General features: G+C 35.0%; 1 long non-coding RNA gene across 1 annotated transcript in view; it reads left to right on the top strand.

Annotated features, from left to right (window-relative positions):
* The first annotated feature begins 11,954 nt into the window (after positions 1-11,954).
* Positions 11,955-12,910, top strand: part of LOC130214814 (uncharacterized) — an 80,529-nt gene continuing 79,573 nt past the window's right edge. Inside the window, exon 1 of the long non-coding RNA XR_008835638.1 lies at positions 11,955-12,081. This is a non-coding gene — a long non-coding RNA (uncharacterized LOC130214814). The remainder of the gene's footprint in view (positions 12,082-12,910) is intronic.

Below are 12,910 nucleotides of genomic sequence, written 5' to 3'. Positions count from 1 at the left end.
TCTGCTGATTTTGAATTGATTACCATCTTGCATGACATTGATAGCCATACAGAAAGCACCAGCAGATACTTTACCTCAGATCTTGAAAATAAAATATCTAGCAATAGCATAGGCTGGCATTACTATATACTTTAATCTAAAGTACAACTTTACAATATTTTTAATAGTATTTCCAGAATAAATTCATTCATTTTCTTTTCGGCTTAGTCCCTTCATTAATCTGAGGCCGTGGAATTAACTGCCAACTTATCCAGCATATGTTTTACGCAGCGCATGCCCTTCCAGCTGCAACCCATCACTGGGATACACCCATCCACACTCATTCACAGACATACACTGCGGACAATTTAGCCTACCGAATTCACCTGTACCGCATGTCTTAGGACTGTGGAAACCAGAGGGAACCCATGCGAAAATGGGGAGAACATGCAAACTCCACACAGAAACGAGGCTCGAACCAGCAACCTTCTTGCTGTGAGGCGACAGCACTACCTACTGCGCAACTGCGTCACTTTGTTTGTTTATTTGTTTTGTTAATGTTTTGCCCCTTGGGGTTGTTTCTGTTGCTTTTAGTCTAATTTTATAATTAATAAACCCATAATTCACAAGTAGTCCTTGCTCCTTTTCCCCACCCTACACCCGTGACACTCACTTGCTAACTTGTTTAATTGTTTGGCTTTTGTTTTTGTCTTACCTGCTTTCTGGAAACGTTCTTCGCCGTACTCAAATGCCATCGTTGCGGTCAACTCCTCTCTGCGTCTCAAATCTGCCGGCCTACACGGTGAGCCAATGGACAAACTGGTAACTGTGGGAAAGCTGAACATATGAAGGTGACTTTTTTGCTTGCTTGTTAGGCTAGTGTAATTTTTAGAAACCTTGACAGTTCCATTTATAAACAGCAGTTATTTGCTCTGAAGCCATAAAGTGTTATTTTTTTTTTAATTGTGCAGTGTAAGCATCCTTTAAATATCGTTCTACAATAAGACCATTTTATTGACAATAATAATGATGAGGATAATACTAGTAAAACCAGTTTGTTGCAACATTTACTGCATTCAGAATTCTTTGAAATCAGTTCTGATACCAGTTCTATCACAGTGCGACCTTGCTGTGAGGCAAATGTGCTACCCACTGTGCCACAGTGCAGCCTTCCAGAATAAATATTTCAGTTTACCAAAGTAAAACCAAAGTAATTCCGTTAATTCATGGTCTAAAAAAATAATATTTTACCTTTGAGAGAATATAATTTGTTTTACATTTTACAGTTTCAAACTAGTCTAAACTATAATTTGATGAAAAATTACAGTGTTTTTTAGGTTGATCCAAAGCAAAACTATACTTTGTTGTAAGGGTAAACAAGATCAATCCAAATTGATAATTAAAAAATGTATGTACCAAAGTAGAAAAATAATGTAAAAAAAATTAATAATATGGTCTATATACACTGTATGAAACATCAGTAAATTAACAGTGTTTATTATTTTATTATTTATGCTTTTGAATTGCATTATGAGACCTTGATCAATCTTTTGACAACTTTGAACCTTAAAAAACTTAACAAGTGACTTTTATGAACATTTTTAATTGTTTAAAGGGATATATTGTCTGGGTTGGTTTTGTTTTTTATGCTGCAAAAAGCTTGTAATAAGCTACCATTTTTTGGTATTTTAAAGATTCATTTATGTATATATTATTTCTTTCACATTATATATTTTCAAACCACTAAAATGTCAATAAAAGTTATTTTGTTAAACTGTAGAGTTAAATTTTCAGAAGTCGACAGAGCAGAAATCAAGGTCCCATAATGCAATTCACAACCGTAAATATACTGAAAACACAAAATACGGTAACTTTTAATTAAAAGGTTTTTTTACAGTGTAGTGAACAATATTTTCAATTGTGTGAATGTAATTTGAATTGTGTGAATGGTATTGACCACAAGAAATATTTTAGATTTTGATTAAATTACATTTTTAAGTTTGAACCAAAGTGAAATGTTGCTTTGAGAAATATAAAATATTGTAACAAATTTCAGCATTTTTTAAAAGCATATTTTTTCAGTGTGCTAGTGCATTAACTAGATTTAAACAAAAGAGTGGAATTATTTTCATAAATTCTAGATAACAGTGTTTGGCCCTAATTCAAGGACTGTATCATTTCCATCACAAATTAAATATGGGTCTGCCCATTCATTTAAATTAATTAAATCAAATTTCATCATTGTTTTTACGGTTGTTACAGTTTTAACAGATTTTTTCAGTCCTATATAATATAATATAATGTAATATAATATAATATAATATAATATAATATAATATAATATAATATAATATAATATAATACAATAATAATATAATATAATATAATATAATATAATATAATATAATATAATATAATAAATATAATACAATACAATACAATATAATATAATAAATATAATGTAATATAATATAATTTAATAAATATAATATAATATAATTTAATTTAATAAATATAATATAATAAATATAATATAATATAATAAATATAATATAATGTAATATAATATAGTTTAATAAATATAATATAATATAATATAATATAATATAATATAATATAATAAAATAAATATAAAATAATATAATATATTATAATATAATATAATAAATATAATATATATATTATATAATATAATATGGGTAGCACAATCACCTCACAGCAAGAAGGTCGCTGGTTCGAGCCCCGGCTGGGCCAGTTGGCATTACTGTATGGAGTTTGCATGTTCTCTTCGTGTTGGCGTGGGTTTCCTCTGGGTGCTCTGGTTTCCTCCACAGTCCAAAGACATGCTATACAGGTGAATTGAAGAAGCTAAATTGGCTGTAGTGTACGAGTGTGAATGCAAGAGTGTATGGTGTTTCCCAGTGTTGGGTTGCAGCTGGAAGGGCATTCGCTGCATAAAACATGTGCTGGATAAGTTGGCGGTTCATTCCACTGTGGCGACACCTGTTGAATAAAGGGACCAAGCCCCATGAGATCCCAATGACAGACACAATATAAGTAATTAAATATATCCCTAATACATACAGTTTTGGGTTACATAATGAAGTTGAATACTCTTTAAATCTTTTACTCTTGTATGAGCAGTAGTGATAGTAAGGCTTGCCTTAGCAACAACACCTTTAATTAGTTTCAGCTACAGCGCATGTATTTAAACCATCCAGGTCAAATATGTGACATAATATCCAGAGATTATAAAAGCATTGTGCGCAGTATTGCAGAGTATAGTATAACAAAACATTTTGTAGTCAGCTTCTTTTACTGTAATGAGGCCCCAAAGGGCAAATGGCTTCAGTGGAAGAAATAAAAATCACAGGCGTTTTAGATTGAGCTATAATTACACCAACACAAGTCACTGCGAAAGTAGATAAAGTATTCCATGACAGTTTGTTGTTGAAGCTGGTTAACTGAAGCGCTTATTGCTCAAGGAGAAAAGGAAAAGCGGTCATTTGAAGAGTAGTTTTAAGCAAAAACAATATGGTTCTGATCTAACAAATGTTGAGATTGGTTGGTTTAGATAATGATAAAATGATAAAAGGTATTTTTTAATAATGCAGTAGAACAATAACTAACTTTTTTTGAAAATGTACAGTTGAAGTCAAAATTATTAACCCCCCCTTTTATTTTTTTCCCCAATTTCTGTTTAACAGAGAAGATTTTTTTCAGCACATTTCTGAACATAATAGTTTTAATAACTTATTTCTAATAAGTCTAATATTTTATCTTTGTCATGATGACAGTAAATCATATTTGACTAGATATTTTTCAAGACACTTTTATACAGCTTAAAGTGACATTTAAAGGCTTAACTAGGTTAATTAGGTTAACTAGGTAGGTTAGGGTAATTAGGCAAGTTATTGTATAATGATGGTTCTGTAGACTATCAGAAATTTTTTTTTAATAATTTTGACGTTAAAATAGTTTTAAAAAAATTAAAAACTGTTTTTCTTCTTGCCGAAATAAAACAAAAAAGACTTTCTCCAGAAGAAAAAATATTGTTTGACATACTGTGAAAATTTCTGTTAAACATAATTTGGGAAATATTTAAAAAAGTAAAAAAAAATAAAATAAATCAAAAGGGGGCTAATAATTCTGACTTCAACTGTATATACATTTCTGGAGATCGGAGGTACGTAAGCTGCATTTTGCCTTTAAAACGAACGCTATGGGGTGGTATGACGCCGTTCCTTTTTGCGCTTAACAGCTGACCACTTACCTCTGTTTAATTTCATGTGTATAGTCTTTAATGTGTTTTTAATCGTTTTATTTTATTCAAAGCAACATTAATAAGCGTTAAAGTTTTGCATGTGTTAAATGATTGATCATTTTGCGTGATTTATTTTATTATTCATTCTTAATTTTCCTTCAGCTTAGACCCTTATTTATCAGAGGTTGCCACAGTGGAATGAACCGCCAATTATTCGGGCATATGTTTTATGCAGTGGATGCCCTTCCAGCTGCAACCCAGTTTTGGGAAACACCCATACACCATCTCATTCACACACACACACACTCATACACTATGGGGAATTTAGTTTATTCAATTCACTAATATTGCATGTCATTAGATTGTGGGGGAAACCTGAATGCCCAGAGAAAACCCACCATGTCAACACAGGGAGAACATGCAAACTCCACACAGAAATGCCAACTGGCCCAGTCGGGACTTGAACCTGCGACCTTCTTGCTGTGAGGTGACAGTTCTAACCAATGAGCCACCACGCCGCCATTCATTATTAGACATCTAATTTAAATACTTCTGGAATTATTTTAAAACAGATTTGATCAAAATAATAAGCATATATAGCAGTAGTGTAACAGATTACGAATTTTATAGTTTTTGATTACATTATGGTTTTTGAAACTTTTGATTTTAACAAACAGAACTTAGAACCTGCAATTTTATTACAAATAAAATCAAGAAATAACCAGCTGAATCAAAATATATTGTAAAATACTAAACATTGTGAAAAATCGCCATTGCTACTGTTGCTGATAATGCTAAATGTATAAATTTAACATTCTAATTCGTACAACACATCATATTTAAACTAGATATAACATTTTTGAGGTATTATTCAGTCCACCTATTAGTTAAAGAATGTAATGGCTACAATTTTAATTTTTAAGCTAAGGGTTCAAGTTAAGGGTATATGACAGTGATTTAATGGTGATTTTAATCTGGACCATGAACATCAGTGTTTATATCTGAACTATAAAATTGTTATCCCAGTCATCATTACTTGGTTGTTTATAACTTGTAACTAACTGAAAAGGGTAAAAACTGAATCTATTTCTGAATGAAGTGCTTTGAAGGCTTTATAAACATATGCAAATCATCATTTAAATTTTTTGTTGCATGGGTGTTTGAATTGAAGATGCCGATCTTTTCATGATCATTATTGCAGCTTTACACTAAATGCGTTTATAGTATGCTGGCTAAACAAGTAGTGAAAGAAAACATCATTAAGAACCTAAAAAAATGTAGGTGCCACCATAACTTATGTTATATAGGGAAGCCACAAAGTAAAAAAAAAAATAAAAAATTGTAATTTAAAACTGTGGGTTGTGATCCATAAGTTACACCCCTTATATATATATATATATATATATATATATATATATATATATATATATATATATATACACACATATATATACACACACACACACACACACACGTTCAAACTTTAAAGCTGCGGTCACACTGGGCTTTTTCTCCCGTAGACTTCCATTCATACTCACGCGAATGCGTCAGACCGGAAATGCAGGGTCATGCATTAAGTTTCACAGGTTGCTGCGGTGCAAAGTTTAAGCTTGGTGAACTCTGACCTTCGAAATCGCATCACTTGACTGCGTGAGACCAATCGAAGATCAAAACAGGACCTCTCTGGACAGAAATTGTAAAATATGGAGCAATTGCTCGCTTTTTTAAATGTCTAATCATCTTGTTTAATCCCACCCCTTTTCGCAGCGCCGTATGACAGAATTTCACACACACAAAGCCCAGTGTGACTGCAGCTTAAAACAGAAGAGTAGTTGTATTAGAAATAAAATATCTATTTAAAACAGACAAATCAGACACAGACAACTGAATTTAGGATCCACTTGCAGGTTTACTCGAAGTCAGGCAAGCAATGGTCAACCCAGTTGCAAACAGATGTATAAAGGCAGTCCAGAATTGTAGTATAAACACAGGCGAGAGGTCAGAAGGCAGGCGGCGAACAGGGACAAGTATAAAGAAGACTATGGTCAAAACACAGGAAAACAAGACTAGGAGAACCGCGTTGTATTGTCACTTTACAGAAAACAAGACTCGGCAATAGACGTGAGAGTGTGTGCTGTTTAAATAGTGTCTGTAATCAGTCTTTGACAATGCTCAGGTGGTGCGAGTGTAATTAGTCATAATGAGGAAGCATGTGTATTTGTGAACGGAGTGCATGTATGAAAATGTAGTCCATGAATGGCGGATTTGTAGTCCATGTGGATGTGTGTGAGATCTAGCGATCTAGGAAGTTACGATCGCTGGTGATCTTGACACAATGCATAAAGTACTGTAGCTTAATCAAAAAGCATGTTTGATCCTGTCCTTTAAACACGATTTTTATTTATGTAATTGTTAGATATGAGAATTAGGCTAGCTTTCGCTGTATTAGTTGTGAATAATTGAATTGAAAGATCAGAAATACCAGCTGTTGTCATTTACATGCACACACATGATCTCTCTCACACCCATCCTCCCTCCCTCTCTGTCTCTCTCTCTCTCTCTCTCCTCTCTCTCTCTCTCTCTTTCACTGTTGATTCAGTGGGGACAAGATCTAACATAACTAATAAAAAGTCAGTCAAATATTGAGCTACAATGAGCAAAAACTAAGTTCTACTTGTCTATAACTTAGCAAACATCCATAGAATAAGCGGGATTATCAACAGCTTGTCAAGCACATCAGGCGGTTCTTTGGCTGCACGTCATGCATTTAAAATCCTTTAACACACGGCAAGCTGTTGATTATCCCATACTTAAATGCACGGCGTGAAGGCAAAGAACCACCCGACACGAAGCGAATTTAAAATCATTTAATGCACGGCAAGCTGTTGATTATTCTGCCTATTCTATGGTCATTCACTAAATTATAGACAAGTTATAACTAGCTTTACTCTTTGCAGCGCATTAGTCACTGCATTGAATCAGATAGACAGAAAAAAGGAGAGGGAGCGCAAGCAAGAGAAATCACATGTGCATGTAAATGACACAGGAATATCTAATATCTCATATTGCCCTAAGCTTTTTCTGCCACTGATTTAGAACTTCTAGTTCATTTGTCTATGTGTAAATGACTATGAATAATAAGGAGGGACCAGGAACAAGAAGATGTGTTTTTTTGTTGCAGTTTTTGTTTTCGCAAATCCACCAGAGGCAGCTGTGTACACTATTTCAGATCTCAAATTTCTCTAAGGAGTGCCATTCACGCCTGTTCTTCTTGTATAAATCCCACAGAGGTCGTTGTGTACGCTATTTAAGATCTCAAATTTCTCTCACGGGTACCATTTGCGCCTGCTCTTCTTGTATAAATCCACTAGACGAGGCTGTCGACTGACTGACTGACAGGCTGACTGATATCCCAGCCTGATCTCACGAGAAAACGTTAGTATTTTACATTTTGACAGTTTAGTGGCTAATTCGTACGAATTCGTATGAGTTCAGTCGTACGAAATTGTACGATTTTAAAAAGGAGGCGTGGCACCTAACCCCACCCCTAAACCTAACCGTCATTGGCAGATGAGCAAATCGTACTAAATTGTACGAATTAGATCGTACAAATTCGTACGAATTAGCCACTACATCAAAAAGTTACGAATTGCCGTGAGATTGTGTTGGATATCCCTACTCATCCCTTCCTTAAAACGAACCAATAATGTTTTCAAAAGCACCGATTGACCAGCCTTAAACCCAACCGGCAGTGTTTTCAAAAGCAATCTAGAAAATGAAAACCTCTCACGGTCGCAAGATTTCTACCACGTTTTCAGATCTTACCACGTTCTCACCCTGCTATTTACTTGGTTATTTTATTTTTAAGCCTTTAGTTTTTGTTTTACCTGCTTTCTGAAAGCGTTCTTCACTGAACCCCGTTGTTGCAGTCAACTCCTCTTTGCGTCTCCAGATCACTGATGTACGCAGTGAGCAACTGGATAAACCAACACAATCTCACGGCAATTCGTAACTTTTTGATTTAGTGGCTAATTCGTATAAATTCGTACGATCTAATTCGTACAATTTAGTACGATTTGTTCATCCCCCAATGGGGTTTAGGGGTGGGGTTAGGTGCCACGCCTCCTTTTTATTTCGTACGAATTAGCCACTAAACTGACAAAACGTAAAATACTTACGTTTTCTCGTGAGATCAGGCTGGATAAACTAGTAACAGCGAAAAAGCCGTCCACATGGAGGTAAGGGGTCATCTGGTAGCGCGAAAAGAAACAATATTATAATAAGAACTTATTTGGTCAAATTACTGTGGCATCGTCTTTTGATCATTTTGGTCACCAATGAGGTCACAGAATTGAGCAAATTTCGCATTAATAAATAAAAAAAACTGTCTGTGTAGCAAATCAAATTTGGGTGATATTTGTCAAATTGCAGAAAACAAATTCTACCACTTTACCATCGAATGGATTTAAATTAGTTCTCCATTTTTATGACCCACAATGGCGACGTAAATAAACAGCCATTTATTTAATAAGGAAACTATTTATTAATATTTTTAAACGTTTATTTCAATCTGTGATGAGTGAATTGTGTAGTAATTTTGATGCATGCTTATTATTATTTATCATTTTGGCAGTGTATATTGTGTATGTTGTTTTCTTTTGGTATGTAAATTAGTTTACATAACTTCATAGTAGTACTTTTTGGCAAGGACTCTCCGAAAGAATAGGTATTTTAATCTCCATGAGACCTTCCTGGCAAAATAAAGATAAAAAAAATGCTTGTTACACATCCTCCATGTACTCACTACAATAATTACAATTAATTATGCATAATTACATGATAACCCTAAACCTAACCCACATTCTAATCCTATTAAATTCTATGTAAGTGCATGTAATTAATTAATACTACTCAATACTTGAATGAATAGTTACACTATAACAAGGACTCAAATTAAATGTAACTAAGTGCACTTCTTCAGTAATTGTTATTATTAATTGTATTAGTATTATAGATAGGAAGTACATGTATTATTAATTTGATTAGTATTATACATGGTACGCAAGTAAGTAAAGAAAAATAAAATAGCTTAGAGCCTTAAATAATGAACAGCTTAAGGAAATCTCTGATGCTTTGGTCCAAATATACTGTGATGTATTCATTATTTTAAGTTTTTAATGAAGATTATTGGATTTTTGTTCTCCCTATAAACTATTATATCCTTACTTTAAAGAATGTGGTTTAATTCAAGATTATGTGCTGTTTCTTTAATATTTTTAATCTATATTTACCACTACATGCAGGTTTACTCCACAAAGAGTGTGTTTAAGAATTTATGTATTACCCTTAAATGTATATTGGGACACTCAAAACAAGTCATATATCAATGCATAGAAAATTAAGTATGCAAAATGCCACCAGATCCTGTATGCGAAGCAAATGTCATAAGCTTTAGCACAAGACCAAAGATGTTCTCTTAATTGCGCTCTTGCTTTGCTTTTCCAGTTCTCACATTCTCAGTGACTGGCGTGTAAACACACAAAACACTGTAGCTCGAAATAAACAATCTAAGTAAATAGATAGAGATAGATCGACAAATAGATTGATAGAATGAGGAAAAGAAAACTGCAGAGACACCAAGTCTAGACCTCCTATTTCGGGCCACTCCCTGTTTGCTTTGTTCAGTGCAATGTCTGTGCAGGTAATTACCCTTGATCACAGCATCCGGGGAGGGAGACGGGGAACCAAAGGGGTGGGACCGGAGCCGGCGGAACAGTTCTCTTTGGTGCTGCTATGATAATGTCAAAAAGGAAATTGCCAATAAATTTAATGACATCACTTCTTTTTAATGAGGCATGCTGTCTTTTCGATGCCCGGCGTGATAAAGGCTATATGAAGCTTGCTAGCATGCATATCCAAATCGGGGCAAGATAAACTACATAGCTGAACTGGAATTGGACAGAGTAGAGTGACTTCTGGAGTAGAGCCACTTCTGGCCAATCCTGTTTTCATCCTATGGAAAATACCTTTGCAATACTGTTCTAATTATATAGGTATGGAAGGGCGTAATGAGTGGTTTGTTCAGGCAAACTGCTTCAGGTAGCCTGTAATTGTGATGCCAGTTCTTTTCTCGGTTTGATGTGGTCGACTCATAATGCTGATGCATTGTTGGTATACAGGTCAGGTTTGCTTTTGAACACACAGCATCCCGGCGTGACAGCAGTCACTGCACCAGAGCTGGGTTAGTAGAAGTGCAAAATGGGGTCACCGGCATTTTATTTTTCAATTAAAGACACAGTGATAACAAAATAGCAATACAGGCTAGTTTCCTTTACAGTACAAGTGAGAAGTTGAAGTTAGTTAGCAACACATATGTTTACAGAGTAATGATCTACTAGCAACAGAAACACCTGTCTGCCCATCCGTATGTCTATTTGTTAGTCTAAAACTAGTCATTTTTATTGGAAAAATTCACTAAACCACTAAAATGTGAAAGTATACATACACACTCACCGGCCACTTTATTAGGTACACCTTACTAGTACTGTCTTGGACCCTATTTTGCCTTCAGAACTGCCTTAATCCTTTGTGGCATAGATTCAACAAGGAACTGGAAATATTCCTCTGAGATTTTGCTCCATATTGACATGATAGCATCACGCAGTTGCTGCAGATTTGTCGGCTGCACATGCATGATGCGAATCTCCCATACCACCACATCTCAATGGTGCTCTATTGGATTGAGTTCTGGTGACTGTGAGGCCATTTGAGTACAGTGAACTCATTGTCATGTTCAAGAAACCAGTCTGAGATGATTTTTGCTTTATGACATGGTGCGTTATCCTGCTGGAAGTAGCCATCAGAATATGGGTTGATTAGTGTGACACTGTGGTCATAAAGGGATGGACATGGTCAGCAAAAATACTCAGGTAGGCTGTGGTGTTGACACGATGCTCAATTGGTACTAATGGGCCCAAAGTGTGCCAAGAAAATATCCCCCACACCATTACACCACCACCACCAGCCTGAACCTTCAATACAATAGTACAAAGCAAGATGGATTCATACTTTCATGTTGTTGATGCAAAATTCTGACCCTACCATCCGAATGTCGGCATCAACAAGGCATTTGCACCCCCAGAACTGCTGCTCACTGGATATTTTCTCTTTTTCTGACCATTCTCTGTAAACCCTAGAGATGGTTGTGTGTGGAAATCTCAGTGGATCAGCAGTTTCTGAAATACTCAGACCAGCCCGTCTGGCACCAACATCCATGCCTCTTTCAAAGTCACTTAAATCACTAATCACCTTTCTTCCCTATTCTAATGCTTGGTTTGAACTTTCTATTCTTTTTTTCTGCTGTTAAAATTTGACCTGTATGTCAACAGGTGGGTTAATTGCTATAAAATAAGGTAAAAGTCTACTTGAAGGGGGTGTTCATAAGACTGTCATGACACCTTTATAATCATGACTTGGCACATATTGTCATTAGCATGTCATTTTAAATGCAAATGTAACATTGTTTGAGATGTCTTTGTTATGACAACTCGACATAAACAAATTCAAGTGTCAAAATATAATAATTTGATAACAGTTTATGAGTTACACAGAGCATTTTGCTAAATAGTTATATTAAAATATTTGTATTTGTTAAATATTTGTATCTTTAAAAATATTTTTATTTTACAGATTTGCTTCAAGTTATATTCTGTATGAACGGCTTTCCCGCTGTTACCAGTTGGTCCCGTTAGCTCGCCATGTTTGTCAGTGGAGATGCAGAGAGTCGTTGACCATGACTACGGTGCTCGAGTCTGGTGAAGAACGGTTTCAGAAAGCAGGTAAGACAAAAACGGAATCCAAAAAATTAAATAAACAAGTAAATAACAGGGTGAGAATGTGGTCAAATCTGAAAACGTGGTAAAAAATCAGGTCAGGGTTTTCTTTATCTGGATTGCTTTTGAAAATTGTTAGTTGGGTTTTAGTTTAGTTGTGTGAGCAGGTCAATCAATACAATTGGTTGGGTTTAGGGAAGGAGGAGGGTGGGTCAGTGAGTTGACAGGGCCCTCTAGTGGGTCTACATGAGAATAGCAGGCACAAATGGCACACGCGAGAGAAATTTGAGTTCTCAAAAAGCGTACACAGCGGCCTGTGGTGGATTCGTAAAAACAAAAACAAAAAAACGTACTTCCTGGGATGTGTTTGGCAGTCTCCAGAAATATATAAAGAGGTTTGTTTGTAGAAAGAACCTGGGTAGGCAAAAATTTTGCGTTTCATGGCAATCAAGCAATTAATCGCAATTAAATATTTTAATTGATTGACATCCATAATTTAAATGCATCTCAACATCAGAGCAATGAGAAATTTCCATCTGTAAATGAAGCTTCAAGACGATACCTTTATGCATTAGTGAACTGTCATACAAGCTACTAATCACATATTTACCTGCTCTGAAAACTGTTTGCCTTGGGTGAAACGCATCCCAATTATACAACTATTTGAAGTAGTAGTTGTAGGCCTGCATTAGCAGCATTCAGCTCTGCCGATGTAACTGTGTTTTTTTCCATATAAATGATCCCTTAGGTGGATGGCAACCCTTAAAAACTCAAGCAAAGCTGTCAACAATAACCCCTTCTTTTCTTTCAAAAAAACACCTTAGTCCTGTTCAAA

The sequence above is a fragment of the Danio aesculapii genome, chromosome 21 (assembly GCF_903798145.1).
Source record: "Danio aesculapii chromosome 21, fDanAes4.1, whole genome shotgun sequence".
NCBI classification, from domain to species: Eukaryota; Metazoa; Chordata; class Actinopteri; order Cypriniformes; family Danionidae; genus Danio; species Danio aesculapii.
The sequence above is the reverse complement of the archived record's forward strand: the minus strand, read 5'-3'. Positions and strand labels throughout refer to the sequence as shown.